The sequence below is a fragment of the Lissotriton vulgaris genome, chromosome 7 (assembly GCF_964263255.1).
Source record: "Lissotriton vulgaris chromosome 7, aLisVul1.2, whole genome shotgun sequence".
Taxonomy (NCBI): Eukaryota; Metazoa; Chordata; class Amphibia; order Caudata; family Salamandridae; genus Lissotriton; species Lissotriton vulgaris.
In genome coordinates this window covers 73,006,142-73,019,238 of record NC_141695.1, presented here as the reverse complement: position 1 = coordinate 73,019,238, position 13,097 = coordinate 73,006,142, and positions in this window count along the sequence as shown.

Here is a 13,097-nt window from a genome sequence, read left to right as displayed (position 1 = left end):
ACCACGAGGTGTCTGCCACCTTGTGCATGGCGATGTAGGTGGGTAACATAGGTACCCCCCAAGTGCAGCCCCCCACCCTCCAACCCACCCGGGAGCCTGCAACTGGCCCCCAAAACAATTCCTGCATGCCTTTCCATGGCGGCATCGCCACCATGGAAAGGCATTCAATGTCAACCATCCTGATATGTTTTCCAGACACCGCCACCATATTAGGCCTGAGTTACACCTGGCAGACAATCGGAACAAGTGCCTTTCTGCCGAAATTCGTGCGGACAATCTTTCCATCCGCCAATGTCACCCCCGCCATCGTAATGTGGCAGGGTGTAAATGGAGGGTGGGTGGGAAAAGATGTTGGGCGGATGAAATCTCCACACATTTATGTGTACATTTTAGAATTAATTGTGGCTGGGATGGACCCTTGAGGGAGGGCTTTTAAAAGGGGTAGATTTATTCCAAAAAGGGATGGGATCTGGTAGGAGTAAGAGGGATTTTGGAAAAATAAGGGATGCGTTTAGGGACAGCATCCCTTAACATCCTAATTTCAGAACGCCAGGAAAGACTTTGATTCACAGCTACTCTACTGCAAGCTGCTTTGTTTAATGCGCTTTTAAATCATCCCGTTTTGCCGATTTAATTTCTCTTTTTTTACTTTTTTTCGTTGCTTTTATTACAGGCCACTCGCAGACTTGCACTGCTGCCATCTTACCCTCACTCTAATTGTTAAGAGCACTGTGTTTTCGCGGGTCCCTGTCCACTGTCTAGTTGTGGTGGCCATTTTGCGAGGGGTTACACTGCCGGCGGCGCGGTTAGCGCTCTAGTTTGCAGACGCTGGGCGAACATAAAGCCAGCCATGCTGACGCGCAGCGTCATCACGCAGCATCGTCGCCGGAACGTCGCTGGAGTTTCGCCAGAGTCAAGCCCGTCTGTGCCCGTCCGGGCCCAGATGGGCACAGGGCATGTCACTCTGCCCAACCCCGCTGGACTTACGGATTCAACTTGCAGGTACTCTAGTGATACTTTATTGTCGCTACGCGCCCCCAGACATCCTAGTTGTATCTACCAATGGGCAGAAGGTACCTCTTATAAAAACTGCCTTCTATGTGGCTCTGGTAGACCACCCACAGATCGATTCCAGATTTCTATGGCTTTGCTTAATTGCAGGTCATTACCCTGTCATGCCACTGAAATAAACTCGTTGATTGTAGACCACAGTTTGGATGCCCTCCTCCTTACGGAAACTTGGCTGACCTCTTGCTCAGGACCTGATATTGTTAAAGCCCTCCCTCCGGGATATCTCATGTTTCATCTAGATAGGCCGGAGGGGAGAGGGGGAGGAGTGGCCATTTTGTACAGAGGCAAATATGTATGTAAAGCGGTAGATTGCGGTATTGATAACTCTGAAGGCTGTCAATTCTCACTACGCATATCGTCCACCATCTCAATCTCGGGCCTTCTCGTCTATCGGCCTCCTGCAGCGATAGGAAATTTCATAGACTCCTTCCTTGAGGTGGTGATACAACTAGCTGCCGCCTCCTCCAACTTTATAGTGTTGGGGGATCTCAACCTGCATTTCGATGATCCCTGTGATGCAGTGGCGAGAGAGCTACAAAGCATGTTGGGTGCACTTGATTTGCATCTTGTTAATGTCGGAGCTACCCATTTTAAAGGTCATCAGCTGGATGTGGCCTTCACGAACTCAGAGAATCTTCAAGCCCATCAGCCCCTGCCTCTTCCCTGGACAGACCATTGTCTAGTCCCCCTCAAATGGCAGTTGGGGAAGGGGAGAGATCCTGTACCTAGACGGTATTCAGTTGAACGGCTCTGGTCTAGGCTGCCAGTGGATAACTGGGCGGCTGAGTTAGCGAGAACCTGCCCTCCTTCGGTCTCTGACCCTATCACTGCTGATCAGCATGTGGGAAATTGGTTGATCAATTCCCTTGACTTATTAATTCCGGAAAAGTAAAGGCCCATTAGGGAAAGAAGAGCCGGTTCCGCTCCCTGGTACACCCCTGAACTTAGGGCTCTCAGAACACCCTGTAAAAGATTAGAAAGGGCATGGAGGAGAAAGCTGACGGAAGAAAGTCGAGAACACTACAAGGTATCGATGAGGAAGTATAAAGCTGCCTTGAAAGATGCCAAAAGAAGTTATTTCAGCGATAGGATTGATAGGGCGAGTAATTCATAAGGGGAATCCTTCAAGATTTTTAAGGAACTGTTGAAGGCTCCGGTTCCTCCAGTCGTGCATGACAACCCCCAAGAAAAATGTGAAGAGCTGGCAGACTTCTTTCATTCCAAAATAGAGAAGATTCTGTCTTCATTGCCTGCGACATCTCAGAATCTGGAGATGGACTCTAGCCCAGGAATATGTCCCTTTGAGTTGTCCTCTTTTGGCCCTTTTTCGGAGGAGGAGGTCGTAAAAGTTCTGAAAGGGATGAAGAGTGGGTCTCCGAGCGACCCGGTGCCCATGAAATGGCTCAAACAAGTGGCAAACACTCTTTCTGCCCCGCTTACAGATCTTATCGACCTTTCCCTCTCTCAGGGCACGGTGCCGCAGAGATGGAAAAAAGCAGTTGTTAAAGCACTGCTGAAAAAACCTGGCTTAGATCCCTCGAATCTGGCCAATTTTAGGCCTATTTCTCTTTTGCCCGGTTTTTCAAAAATCGCAGAAAAGATGGTTAATCGCCAGCTCTCGTACCACCTAGAATCCCATCATTTGCTGGGAGACTCCCAGACGGGCTTTCGCCCTGGTCAGGGGAGGGACACGGCCTTATTGGCAGTGGTGGAGGAAGTAAGGAGCATTCTTGATACGGGGGGGTCAGTGGCAGTGATCCTCCTGGACTTGAGTGCTGCCTTCGACACCGTGAGTCACCAGGTGCTCCTCCAACGACTGTCAGAGGTGGGTGTTACGGGGATGGCCCTCAAATGGCTTGAGTCCTTCCTCTCTGACCGCTTCTATCAAGTCTGGGAAGGGGCAGAGCAGTCGACCCTGTTCCCTCTTCAATGTGGAGTCCCGCAGGGCTCATCATTGAGCCCTACCTTATTTAACGTCTATATGACTCCACTTGAGAGAGTGATCTCCCCTTCAGGAGTGAAGATCATCAGCTATGCTGATGATACTCAGCTGTTGTAGGCCTTACCCAGCTGGCGGAACAATCAGAGGTTCTTCATGACTGCCTTGCCAACGTCCATCGTTGGATGTCCCACTCTGCCCTTAAGCTCAACGGAGAGAAAACTGAGCTTATGTTGCTAGGCAAATCTAGGCCTTCGCTCAACGCCAGTTGCTGGCCTCGGTCTCTGGGTGACCCACCATCTCCTAAGAAGGAGATTAAGAGCCTAGGAGTATGGCTGGAGGAAGACCTGTCCTTTAGGACACATGCTAGGAAGACCGCAGGGGTGTGTTTTGGCCTGTTGCGGTCAGCGCGCAAGGTGCTACCACTGCTCCCCAATCCATCCAGGAAGCTTCTGATTCGTGGTTTAATCTTGTCGAGACTTGACTACGGGAACGCACTGTTCCTTGGCGCTCCGGAAGCGACCTTTAGGACCCTTCAACAGGTGCAGAATGCAGCCGCTAGACTGCTGATGGAGGTTCCTAGAAGACATTCAGCTGCTCCGGCCCTGAAAACGCTTCACTGGCTCCCGGTTAAGGAGCGGGTGAAATTTAAAGCGTTATGCACGGCCCATAAAATCTTGCATGGTAGGGGCCCTTCTATCTTGTCCAATATGGCACGCCCTTATAAACCCACACGGCCACTGCGATCGGACCAAGGACGTCTTCTGCAGTTAACCAGAGTAAAAAGAGCTTGCTCTGGGGGCCGGCGTTTTTCAGTGCAAGTGGCGGCACTGTGGAACTCCCTGCCCTTTAACATTCGCCCGGAGCCTAACATTCTGCACTTTAGGAAACTCCTGAAGACGCATTTGTTTCCTGTGTAGTGACTGAGTCTGAGCTTTCCCTTCTTCGTTCTGTTCAGCGCCGGGATGCCCCTGGGTAACTGAGCGCGCTACAAATTTCATATAATAATAATTCACCCACCCACACAAGAGTTAGTCAATTTCTATACTTTTGAAGTGATTATACATTCGTAGTTTGTGAATACCGAAGGCTAGTAAAAGTGGAAATGAATCCACGTTCAAATTACTTTTGTGAATCAGTTCTAAATATTCTACACAATAATTCCATGGGCAACATTTAATGCATTCATGTAACTTTCAAAAAGAAGGAAAATATCTATGACATATATTACAGTAATTTGTTTCTTTGAAAATTTGCTTGCAGATACTTCAGGCTGCAAAGGAAGTGCAGCATAAAAAAAACAATATGGGAAAATGTGGAATTGTGCCAAAACTTGCAACAGACTTTGTCTTTCTATTGTTAGCCATGGAAGGATACATCCGACCAGTAAACCAGCCTGTTTAATCTAATTCACTGTATGTGTCTATTCTACAGAGAAGGAAACATGCACATGTAGTATTTCTTCATTTTTAAGGCATACTGTGTCATATGCATGTCTACTTTATTAATTAACTATTGGCTGGGAATGGACCATGGGCATGGCTATTGTTGGACCTTAGACTGGAACTCCTGTGAACATCATTTCTCAAAGGACACAATTTTGCTGTGAAATACTAATAGTGTGATGCAATGTCTACTGCCCTTCAATGCTAGCAACCTCCTAATAATTAGAAGATGCTTTCATGTGAGAAGTAGTGGGAGGTGGGCTTCTCAAGTTGATAAGGATTGTGCAGTGGCTAGTAAGTATTCTCTAGGGATCCTCTTTTATTCTGGACGTTTCAGAGTTGTTCCTCATCTACACACCCTCAGGGGACTTGTGTCTGCTTGATTCTCACTCACCTATCTACATGACCAATAATATATGGTGCCTACTCATACTATTCAAACAATAATCTCTCTTTAGATTTTCCTTATTGCACACATGTGTTGCACAGGCGCAGGTCTGATCCCCGTAGCTGTGACTCTGTTTGGCTGCCCAAGACAGCGGCAGCTGGGTTCAAAGAAGAGGTCTCCTTGGGGGAGGGGGGTAATGGAGTGGTTCATAGGGGGTGGGTCAAGTAATGGTAGAGGGTGGGTTTTGGGGAGGGATTGGAGTAACCGGGGGAAAAAAACAGCATGAGGATAACTAGCATAAAGAAAATAATTAGCAAGATTTTTTTGTTTCAATTGTGTAAGGATGGGAAACCAAATTATATAAGATGTATAGGTTTAGGTGTTTGGCATGGAACGTGGCCGGCTTAAATAGTAGGAATAAAAGAAGATTAGTTTTGGAAGAGCTAAAGATGTATAAGCCACAAATAGCTCTAATATAGGAGACTCAAATTGCATATAAAGATCGTAATCTGCTTAAACAACTGGGTTACGATGTTCGTGTTTGCACTGATCTAAATGCATCAATACAAGGAGTAGCCAGCCTTAAACAAAGGCAATTCAGAGCAGAAATCAGTAAAACTTCTGTTGATAAGGCAGGGAGATGAGCTATAGCTCAGCTGATACTCGAAGGCTGCAAATACACGTTTTGCAGCATATATGGCTCGAATATAGATGAGCCATCAATTTTTGATCAAGTTAATATGGAGTTGCTGGGTTGGGAGGGAGAGCACATAATAATGGGGGATTTTAACTGTATTATGAGCTATGATATTCATACCACCAGACGGGGGCTATTTCAGAGAATGCGAAAGACACGTGCTGCTATCACGGATCTTGCCCGTAATACATGCTGTAAAAGATGCTTGGCGGGTATTATACCCAAACATAGCTGGTTACACTTATTATTCAGCTGCACATAAATTATGATCACGCATAGACATGGCCTGGGTATCGGACAGGATCCTAGAATCAAGCACTATGGTAATCTGCCCAAGAGTTACCTCCCATCACAATCCTATTCTCCTTTCCTTCAATATTACTGCAGCGAGACTATGTCCTAGGTCTTTTTCATTCCCTAGATATTTACTTTAAAATGCAGATTTTTTAAGACAAATAAAGGAACATCTGAAAGAATGTGTCAATATAAACATTGATTCAACCTCATTAATAGTTGTATGGGACTCTTGTAAGGCTGTCGTCAAGGAGGAGGGAGAGAGATCAGTTGATCAGACGGGCACCAATTACCACCCAGAAAGGGGGAAGGTCCAGTATCAGCTTGTGCCCGTGTGAGTCACACGTTCAACAAAGAAGAGTGCTGAACTGTTCCTAAAGAAGATTAAACAGACTGGCGTGACCGTAGGTGTGTGTGTTGCACCTTTGGGCATCCATTTTGTTGGACGTGTTTGCCTCACACACCCGAAGGGGTGTCATGCTTCATCATAGGCGTTGCTCCTCGTCGGGGAGGCGGTGCAATCCCCGACGGGCTCACCTCAGAGAGGGGCTCTTTGGCGGAGATCTTTTTGTCCAACAGCCTATTGGTGAAGTGCGGGTATGCGGGTCAGAGCAGTAAGTTTCCTGGAGAAAAAGTGATTAAAATGCAGCAGGGGTTGCCGGAAAACACTTTATTCTGGGGGTCCCCCTACTGCAGTTAAAAACGTGGAACTAGCTCACCGGGTGACGGCAGATTAGGTAGCGTTACCCTAGACGAGACTAGAGTGAGGGTTGGTCAACATGTTTCTCGCCTGGGAAATTTCCCGCGATTCGTCAGGACCTAGTGAAGGTGAGGGTTAAAAAGAAAGAAAGAAAAATATGCTGATGTCATGTGTTTCGTGTAGTTTTACCTCAGGGGTTAATCCTATGCCTAATGGTCTTGAACTAATTACCACATGAGTAGTCGGCGGGTCGGTACAACGGGGTTGTGCCTACATTTCTGGCTCAAGTTTCCCGTGTCCGTGCGGAATCACCTACCCATCACCGCCGAGCTCGAATAGGTTCCACGTTTTTAACTGCAGTAGGGGGACCCCCAGAATAAAGTGTTTTCCGGCAACCCCTGCCGTTACAGCAACTACTATCTCCTCAGCTCTTAGTAGCATAAGTAGATCAGTGCACTCTTCTAGTCTTAGGTTGCAACAGTATAGAACTATTTGCCAGCTATATTACACCCCGGAAAGAATAACTAAATGGTCGTCAAATCATAATACCAGTGATCGTACCAAATGCCCAAAATGTGACCATAGGGCTGCAGATCTGAAACACATGTTCTTCCTGTGTACATTACTCACAGAATTTTGGGAAGGAGTTACTAAAGTTTCATCCCAGAAAATTGGACGACCTGTCACACTTACAGCTTCAGAAGTATTAGTGGGTGGGTTTAATCGGAATATCTGGCAGACTGATTAAATAACCATTCTAATTGCTTGTGCTAGATTGACAATAGCCCGGGTTTGGATATCGCAGAGCCCACCGACAGTCTTGGAATGGTGGAGCTTGGTCAAGGACACATATGATATGGAATATGCCCCAAAAAAAGGGGGATACGATCAATGCGGTAACTGGAGGAAATGTGGAGATCGATAATATGAACCTTTCCTTTTCTTATATTTTCTTTTGTAACTTTTAAACTTGCTTATCCATTTCTATAGAAAATCTCTTTTCTTTTTTCCTTAAGTATGATTACATGTATGTAACTGGATTTCTTTTTTTCTCATGCTGTCAATACAAACTATTTAAAAACCAAATATATATATATATATTCACTGAAAAAACCATAGGTTATAGACCATATATACATTATACAATTCTCTTCCTGAGCAGTTACCAAAGCATTATCTTAGAATTAATTCACAAGAAACATCCAAATGATATCAAAACAAATCAGAAGAAATGAATCCAGTATATTTCAAAAACTTTTTCTTTATTTTTCTTCTTTCCAGTCACTCAGTACTTTTTCTTTTCTTTTCCTTTTCCTAGGCAAAGGAAAAGAAAAGAAAAAGTACTGAGTGACTGGAAAGAAGAAAAATAAAGAAGAAGTTTTTGTAATATACTGGATTCATTTCTTCTGATTTGTTTTGATATCATTTGGATGTTTCTTGTGAATTAATTCTAAGATAATGCTTTGGTAACTGCTCAGGAAGAGAATTGTATAATGTTCATTATATAGACAGATTTCTTTTTGTCTATTCCAACAGTTGTGGCAGGGACTGTATCTCAACCTTTGAGCAATACTAAGCCTGATTGACTATCCATTTAATAATAACACTATAAGCGCAAAAAGCCCCTCTTGCCATTCGATAAATTAATAGACCATATATAGTTAGGAATTAGCATTTACAAAACCTTATTTTACTCACACAAAACCATTGAAATTTGCATATATAGTTAGTTGCACTAACTATATATCGCGCACCCGCAATCCACTGCTGATCATGTCACATATTACATCATTCATGACATGGTCAGTGACATCACTGATGACATCACTGATGACATCTCAAATGGCATCACTGATGACAACACTGATGACATCTCAAATGACATCACTGATGACATCACTGATGACATCTCAAATGACATCACTGATGACATCACTGATGACATCTCATTTGACATTACTGATCACATCACTGATGACATCATTCATGTCATTATACGATGAACCTCTTCAGACTCTAATATAACCTTAGATACACTCAGTGTAAACAGACACTCACAGACTGTCACTCATCCATGGATTTCCTCACACACCTAGTCAGTCATGCAAAGAATCAATCACACCTCCATTTCCTCAACTATACAGTTATACACACCTTACTTATTCAAACATATACTAACACATATTTACTCTCTTATACAATCCCTGATACAAGTTCACAATGATCCATACAGCCACTCACATATTCACTGCCTCTTATGCACAGTTATTTATATATGTCAACTCTCACATGTACTGTGTTTTACATATGTACTTACTTTGACAGCACTGAGATATCCATTCACTCACCAATACACTCATGCACACAGTCAACCGCCCATACAGCTGTTTCCACATGCACTTTTGAACCCATACATCTAGTGAATCAACTGCTCACACATCTATGCACAGAGTCTCACACCTCCCAGCCACCCACACACACACTCAGTCTCCCATACAAATACTTGGGCAACCAATCAATAACCCATATAGTTACTCATATAGCTACTGATCAACACATGCAGCAGTTTACAGAACAGACATAATGATGCACAAATTAAGACAGTTTAGTCACTAACCCATGCACTCAGTGAGACACATTTAATCACTCACTCATACAGTCAGTCATGCACCTACTAAATCCTTCATCCAGACACTTATACATCCACTCATTCTTCAATATCTAAGACATATTTTAACTTTACAGAAACATACAGTCACTGGATGTTGTCATCAGTGATGTCATCAGTGATGTCATTTGAGATGTCATCAGTGATGTCATCAGTGATGTCACTGACCATGTCATGAATGATGTAATATGTGACATCATCAGCAGTGGATTGCGGGTGCGCGATATATAGTTAGTACAACTAAGTATATATGCGAATTTCAATGGTTTTGTGCGAGTAAAATATGGTTTTGTAAATGCTAATCCCTAACTATATATAGTCTATATCCTATTGTTTTTTCAGTGAATTTTTAAGGTTTTGTAAATGCTAATTCCTAACTATATATGGTCTATAACCTATGGTTTTTTCAGTGAATTTCAATGGTTTTTTAATAGCAAATATCAAAAGCTGTAAAATGTATTCTAATTCAAAAATATATTTTATATTTTTGTAATATAATTTTTTTATTTATATATTTTGTTAATTATTTTTTTTTTGTTTCGATGCCGGTCCGCGAACCGGGCAGCTTCCCGTTAGCTTCATTTTGTTCCGCTAACCGGTAAATGTTCCGTTAGGGCAACTGCCACGTTAGAAAGCAACATCGTGACGCGTCGCGTAAGCGCGACGTATCACGTTACCGCGTAATGCATCTTATGACACGCCGCGTTAGCGCACCCGGAAGCGCTCCGGAACGCGAACCGAGGCGCGAAGCGCAGCGCCCCGGAAGCGATCCGGGGCGTGGCGCGGAGCGCGTAACGTAAGCATAACAGGTCATGTGACTTGTTTATAAAACTTTTCATTGGTTCATTTTACTTTTGGTTTCCTAATGATGGAAGGCTTGGTCATATGACCTAAAAATAACACTTTTCATTGGTTTAGAACATTTTTTTTCCCAAATGATGAAAGCCCCACCTTTTTTCTTCACTCTGACTATCATTTTTATGAGAGAAAGACCTTTTTTGAATACCATAGAAATGGCTTCATTGATTGCTGCAGCTGGTGGACCCCCACCACCACCACAACCTCCTAGAAAGAGAGGACCACCTCCTCAGGTCATCCTACAACAAGAGGAGGAAGAAGAGGAAGAAGAGGAAGAGGAGCAAGGGACAGGGAGGTTTTTACCTGAACAGCCAAGGAGGTCCCATGTTAAAGAAAGTTATATTTGGCAATTTTTTTCAATTCCCCCGGAACAAAAAAAGGTAAATGCCCGGTATGTTACCTGCCTGATTTGTAAAAATGAACTGTCCAGAGGAACAGAAAAGAAATACAGTTATGGTAATTATACCATGCATCGCCATATGGAAAGGTGGCACCCTATAAATTACAGTGCTGCACAAGTACGTGATCTGGTGGATAACCCCCGACCTGTGGCCAGTACATCCACCAATGAAGAGGCAGTGACGGGAAAAGAGGCGAGGGAGATGGTCCCAAATATCCAAATGAAATTTGGCAATGTGAAGCACGTATGCATTTTTTGTGGCCAACTGATTTGCTTCAGAGAGAGCAGCATAAATTTAATTAATAAAGCAATTGACAATCACAAATGTGCAAAACGCCCCAGGAAATAAATTATCCTTTTTTTTTGTTGCTCCTGTTGAGCCCTTCATAATGAATCATTTTTGTTTCTCCCCGCCATAAAAAAAAACAAAAAAATATAAAACCGTTCAAAAAATACAAAAAAAAAATGTTCAGAAAAATAATAAAAAAAATATAAAACAACAAAAATAATAAAAAAAAAGTTCTTTTCAGAAATACCTCCCCTTTATAAGAATTTGCTAGAATGTTTAGCACTCTGACAACTTCTATTTCTTTTGGTTCGCTTCCCGGTTCGCGCGCCGGTACGCGAACCGGAAGCGAACTCAAATTTATTTATTTTTTTTTAAAAAGAAGAGTAAGTAAACTGAGAGTAATGTTAAAAGAAAGACAGTTAGAGGGAGTAACACAGAGATACTGTTTAAAGAGGGACTGAGAACAGGAGTGGAAAGAGTAGAGTAAAAAAAGTAATAGAAAAAGGAATGAGGGAAGTAGCAAAGGCAGGAAACTGAGAGTTCAAGAAATGAAGCAGTGGAACTAATAAAAGTTAAATGTAAAAGAGATGTAACAGAATGAGTACTAAACACTTACCTTATAATTATCGTTAACTTAGTCACGTGTTATTTTTATACTTTCAATCTGTGAATGAGAGAACAAAAATTTTAAAATTGATAGAAAGTAGTAAAAGATGATTGAGCATGAGACAAGATGAGTAAATATTAAAAATCACAATTCAAAGTACAGAATTAATTATACATATTAAATGGTTTATTTTTGCTGTTCTCAGAATATATCAAATTTCACTGAAAACAGTGAGTTGAAGGTATTCATCATATAACAGCGGGGAAAAAAAAACACAATCAAAATGATTGTGTTTAAAAAACCCATATAATATAATCAATCAGAAATCGGAACTCCTCAAAAGTAACTTACTTTCCATGACGTCAAAGGATGTCCTATGAACAGCTTATACTCTGTTGTGCTGTTATTATTTTCTGCCCGCCACTTTCTGAAAGATAAGCTCTATCGTTTTAAGAAAAATGAGACATACAAAGCTATTTAAAACAGCACACTAAATTACAACAACACCTAGAATCATTATAAACCTGTTACCTACCCTAAATTCTCACTTCTGAAAACAAGTCAAAAGGCAACATTGCTTCATAGTCAAATTCTAATCATTGCCGAAAGACCAGCCTTTTTAAAATTTCGAATAAGCTGTGTAATATCTTGAAGTTGTTAAAGGACCATCATGTCATATAATAGCTGCAGTTACAAATGTTCTTCCTGAAATCGACGACTGTGCAGCCAAAACATTTTTAATTAGACTTGACAACTTATTTACATCCGGTTTATATAGTTGGAATTGTAAAATGACATTTCACCGATAAGTTTCTATAAATAATGTAGACAGCATTACAGACTTACATCACCTCTACTCCTTCTTTTGATCTGCTGCTTGAATTAGCTTATTAAAAAAAAACAATTTTCGCTCTGTGCTACACTTATCCACAAGGCTATATAGTGTAGGAGCTATTAGAACCTCTTGAAATTCCTCAGAACAAATCCCGAGATTCCTTTCCTACAATTTTGGTTGTAGGAACACCAGGTAAGAATTTTGAAGGTGAAAAGGCAATCTTTTTTTGAAAGTTAAAACTGAATCATTGCAGAATGACCAGCCATTTCCAGACTTCAAATAAGTTGTGTAATGTCCTGATGTTGTTGAAGGACCCTCATGATATATAATTGCTGCAGTTAGAAAAGTCCTTCCTGATATTGACAACTGAGAAGCCACAACATTTTTAATTAAAGTTGTCAATTTTGTTCCATCAGGCCTACATTGTTGGAACATTAAAATGACATACTGTCCATATCTTCGTATAAATAATGTGGACAGCATTGCAGACTTACATTGGCTACACTCCATGTTTTGATCGGCTGCTTTTACTAGCTTATTAAAGGATACTGATTTAGTGTCTGGCAAAGTTAAATATATAAATCTTTCTGAGTCTACACTAGTAATACTTGATAACGTACAATTCTCGCAGTCATGCTGCCATTGATAAGAAAGGCCAAACAGATGATCTACATCTACACCTTCATCTTGCAATACATTAAGCATATACATTAAAGACTCCTGACAATCTTGCTGAATATTTTGAGAGAATTGTGTTTGACCTGAACATTCGTCTAACAGATTTCGAATTTCAGACACACTTTCTACTCTTGTTCTATCAGCACTACATTTCTCTAACACAGAATTCAACAAACAGCAAAAACTTTGATCCGAATTGATCACAATCTGTTCTTTTAAAGTTTCTAG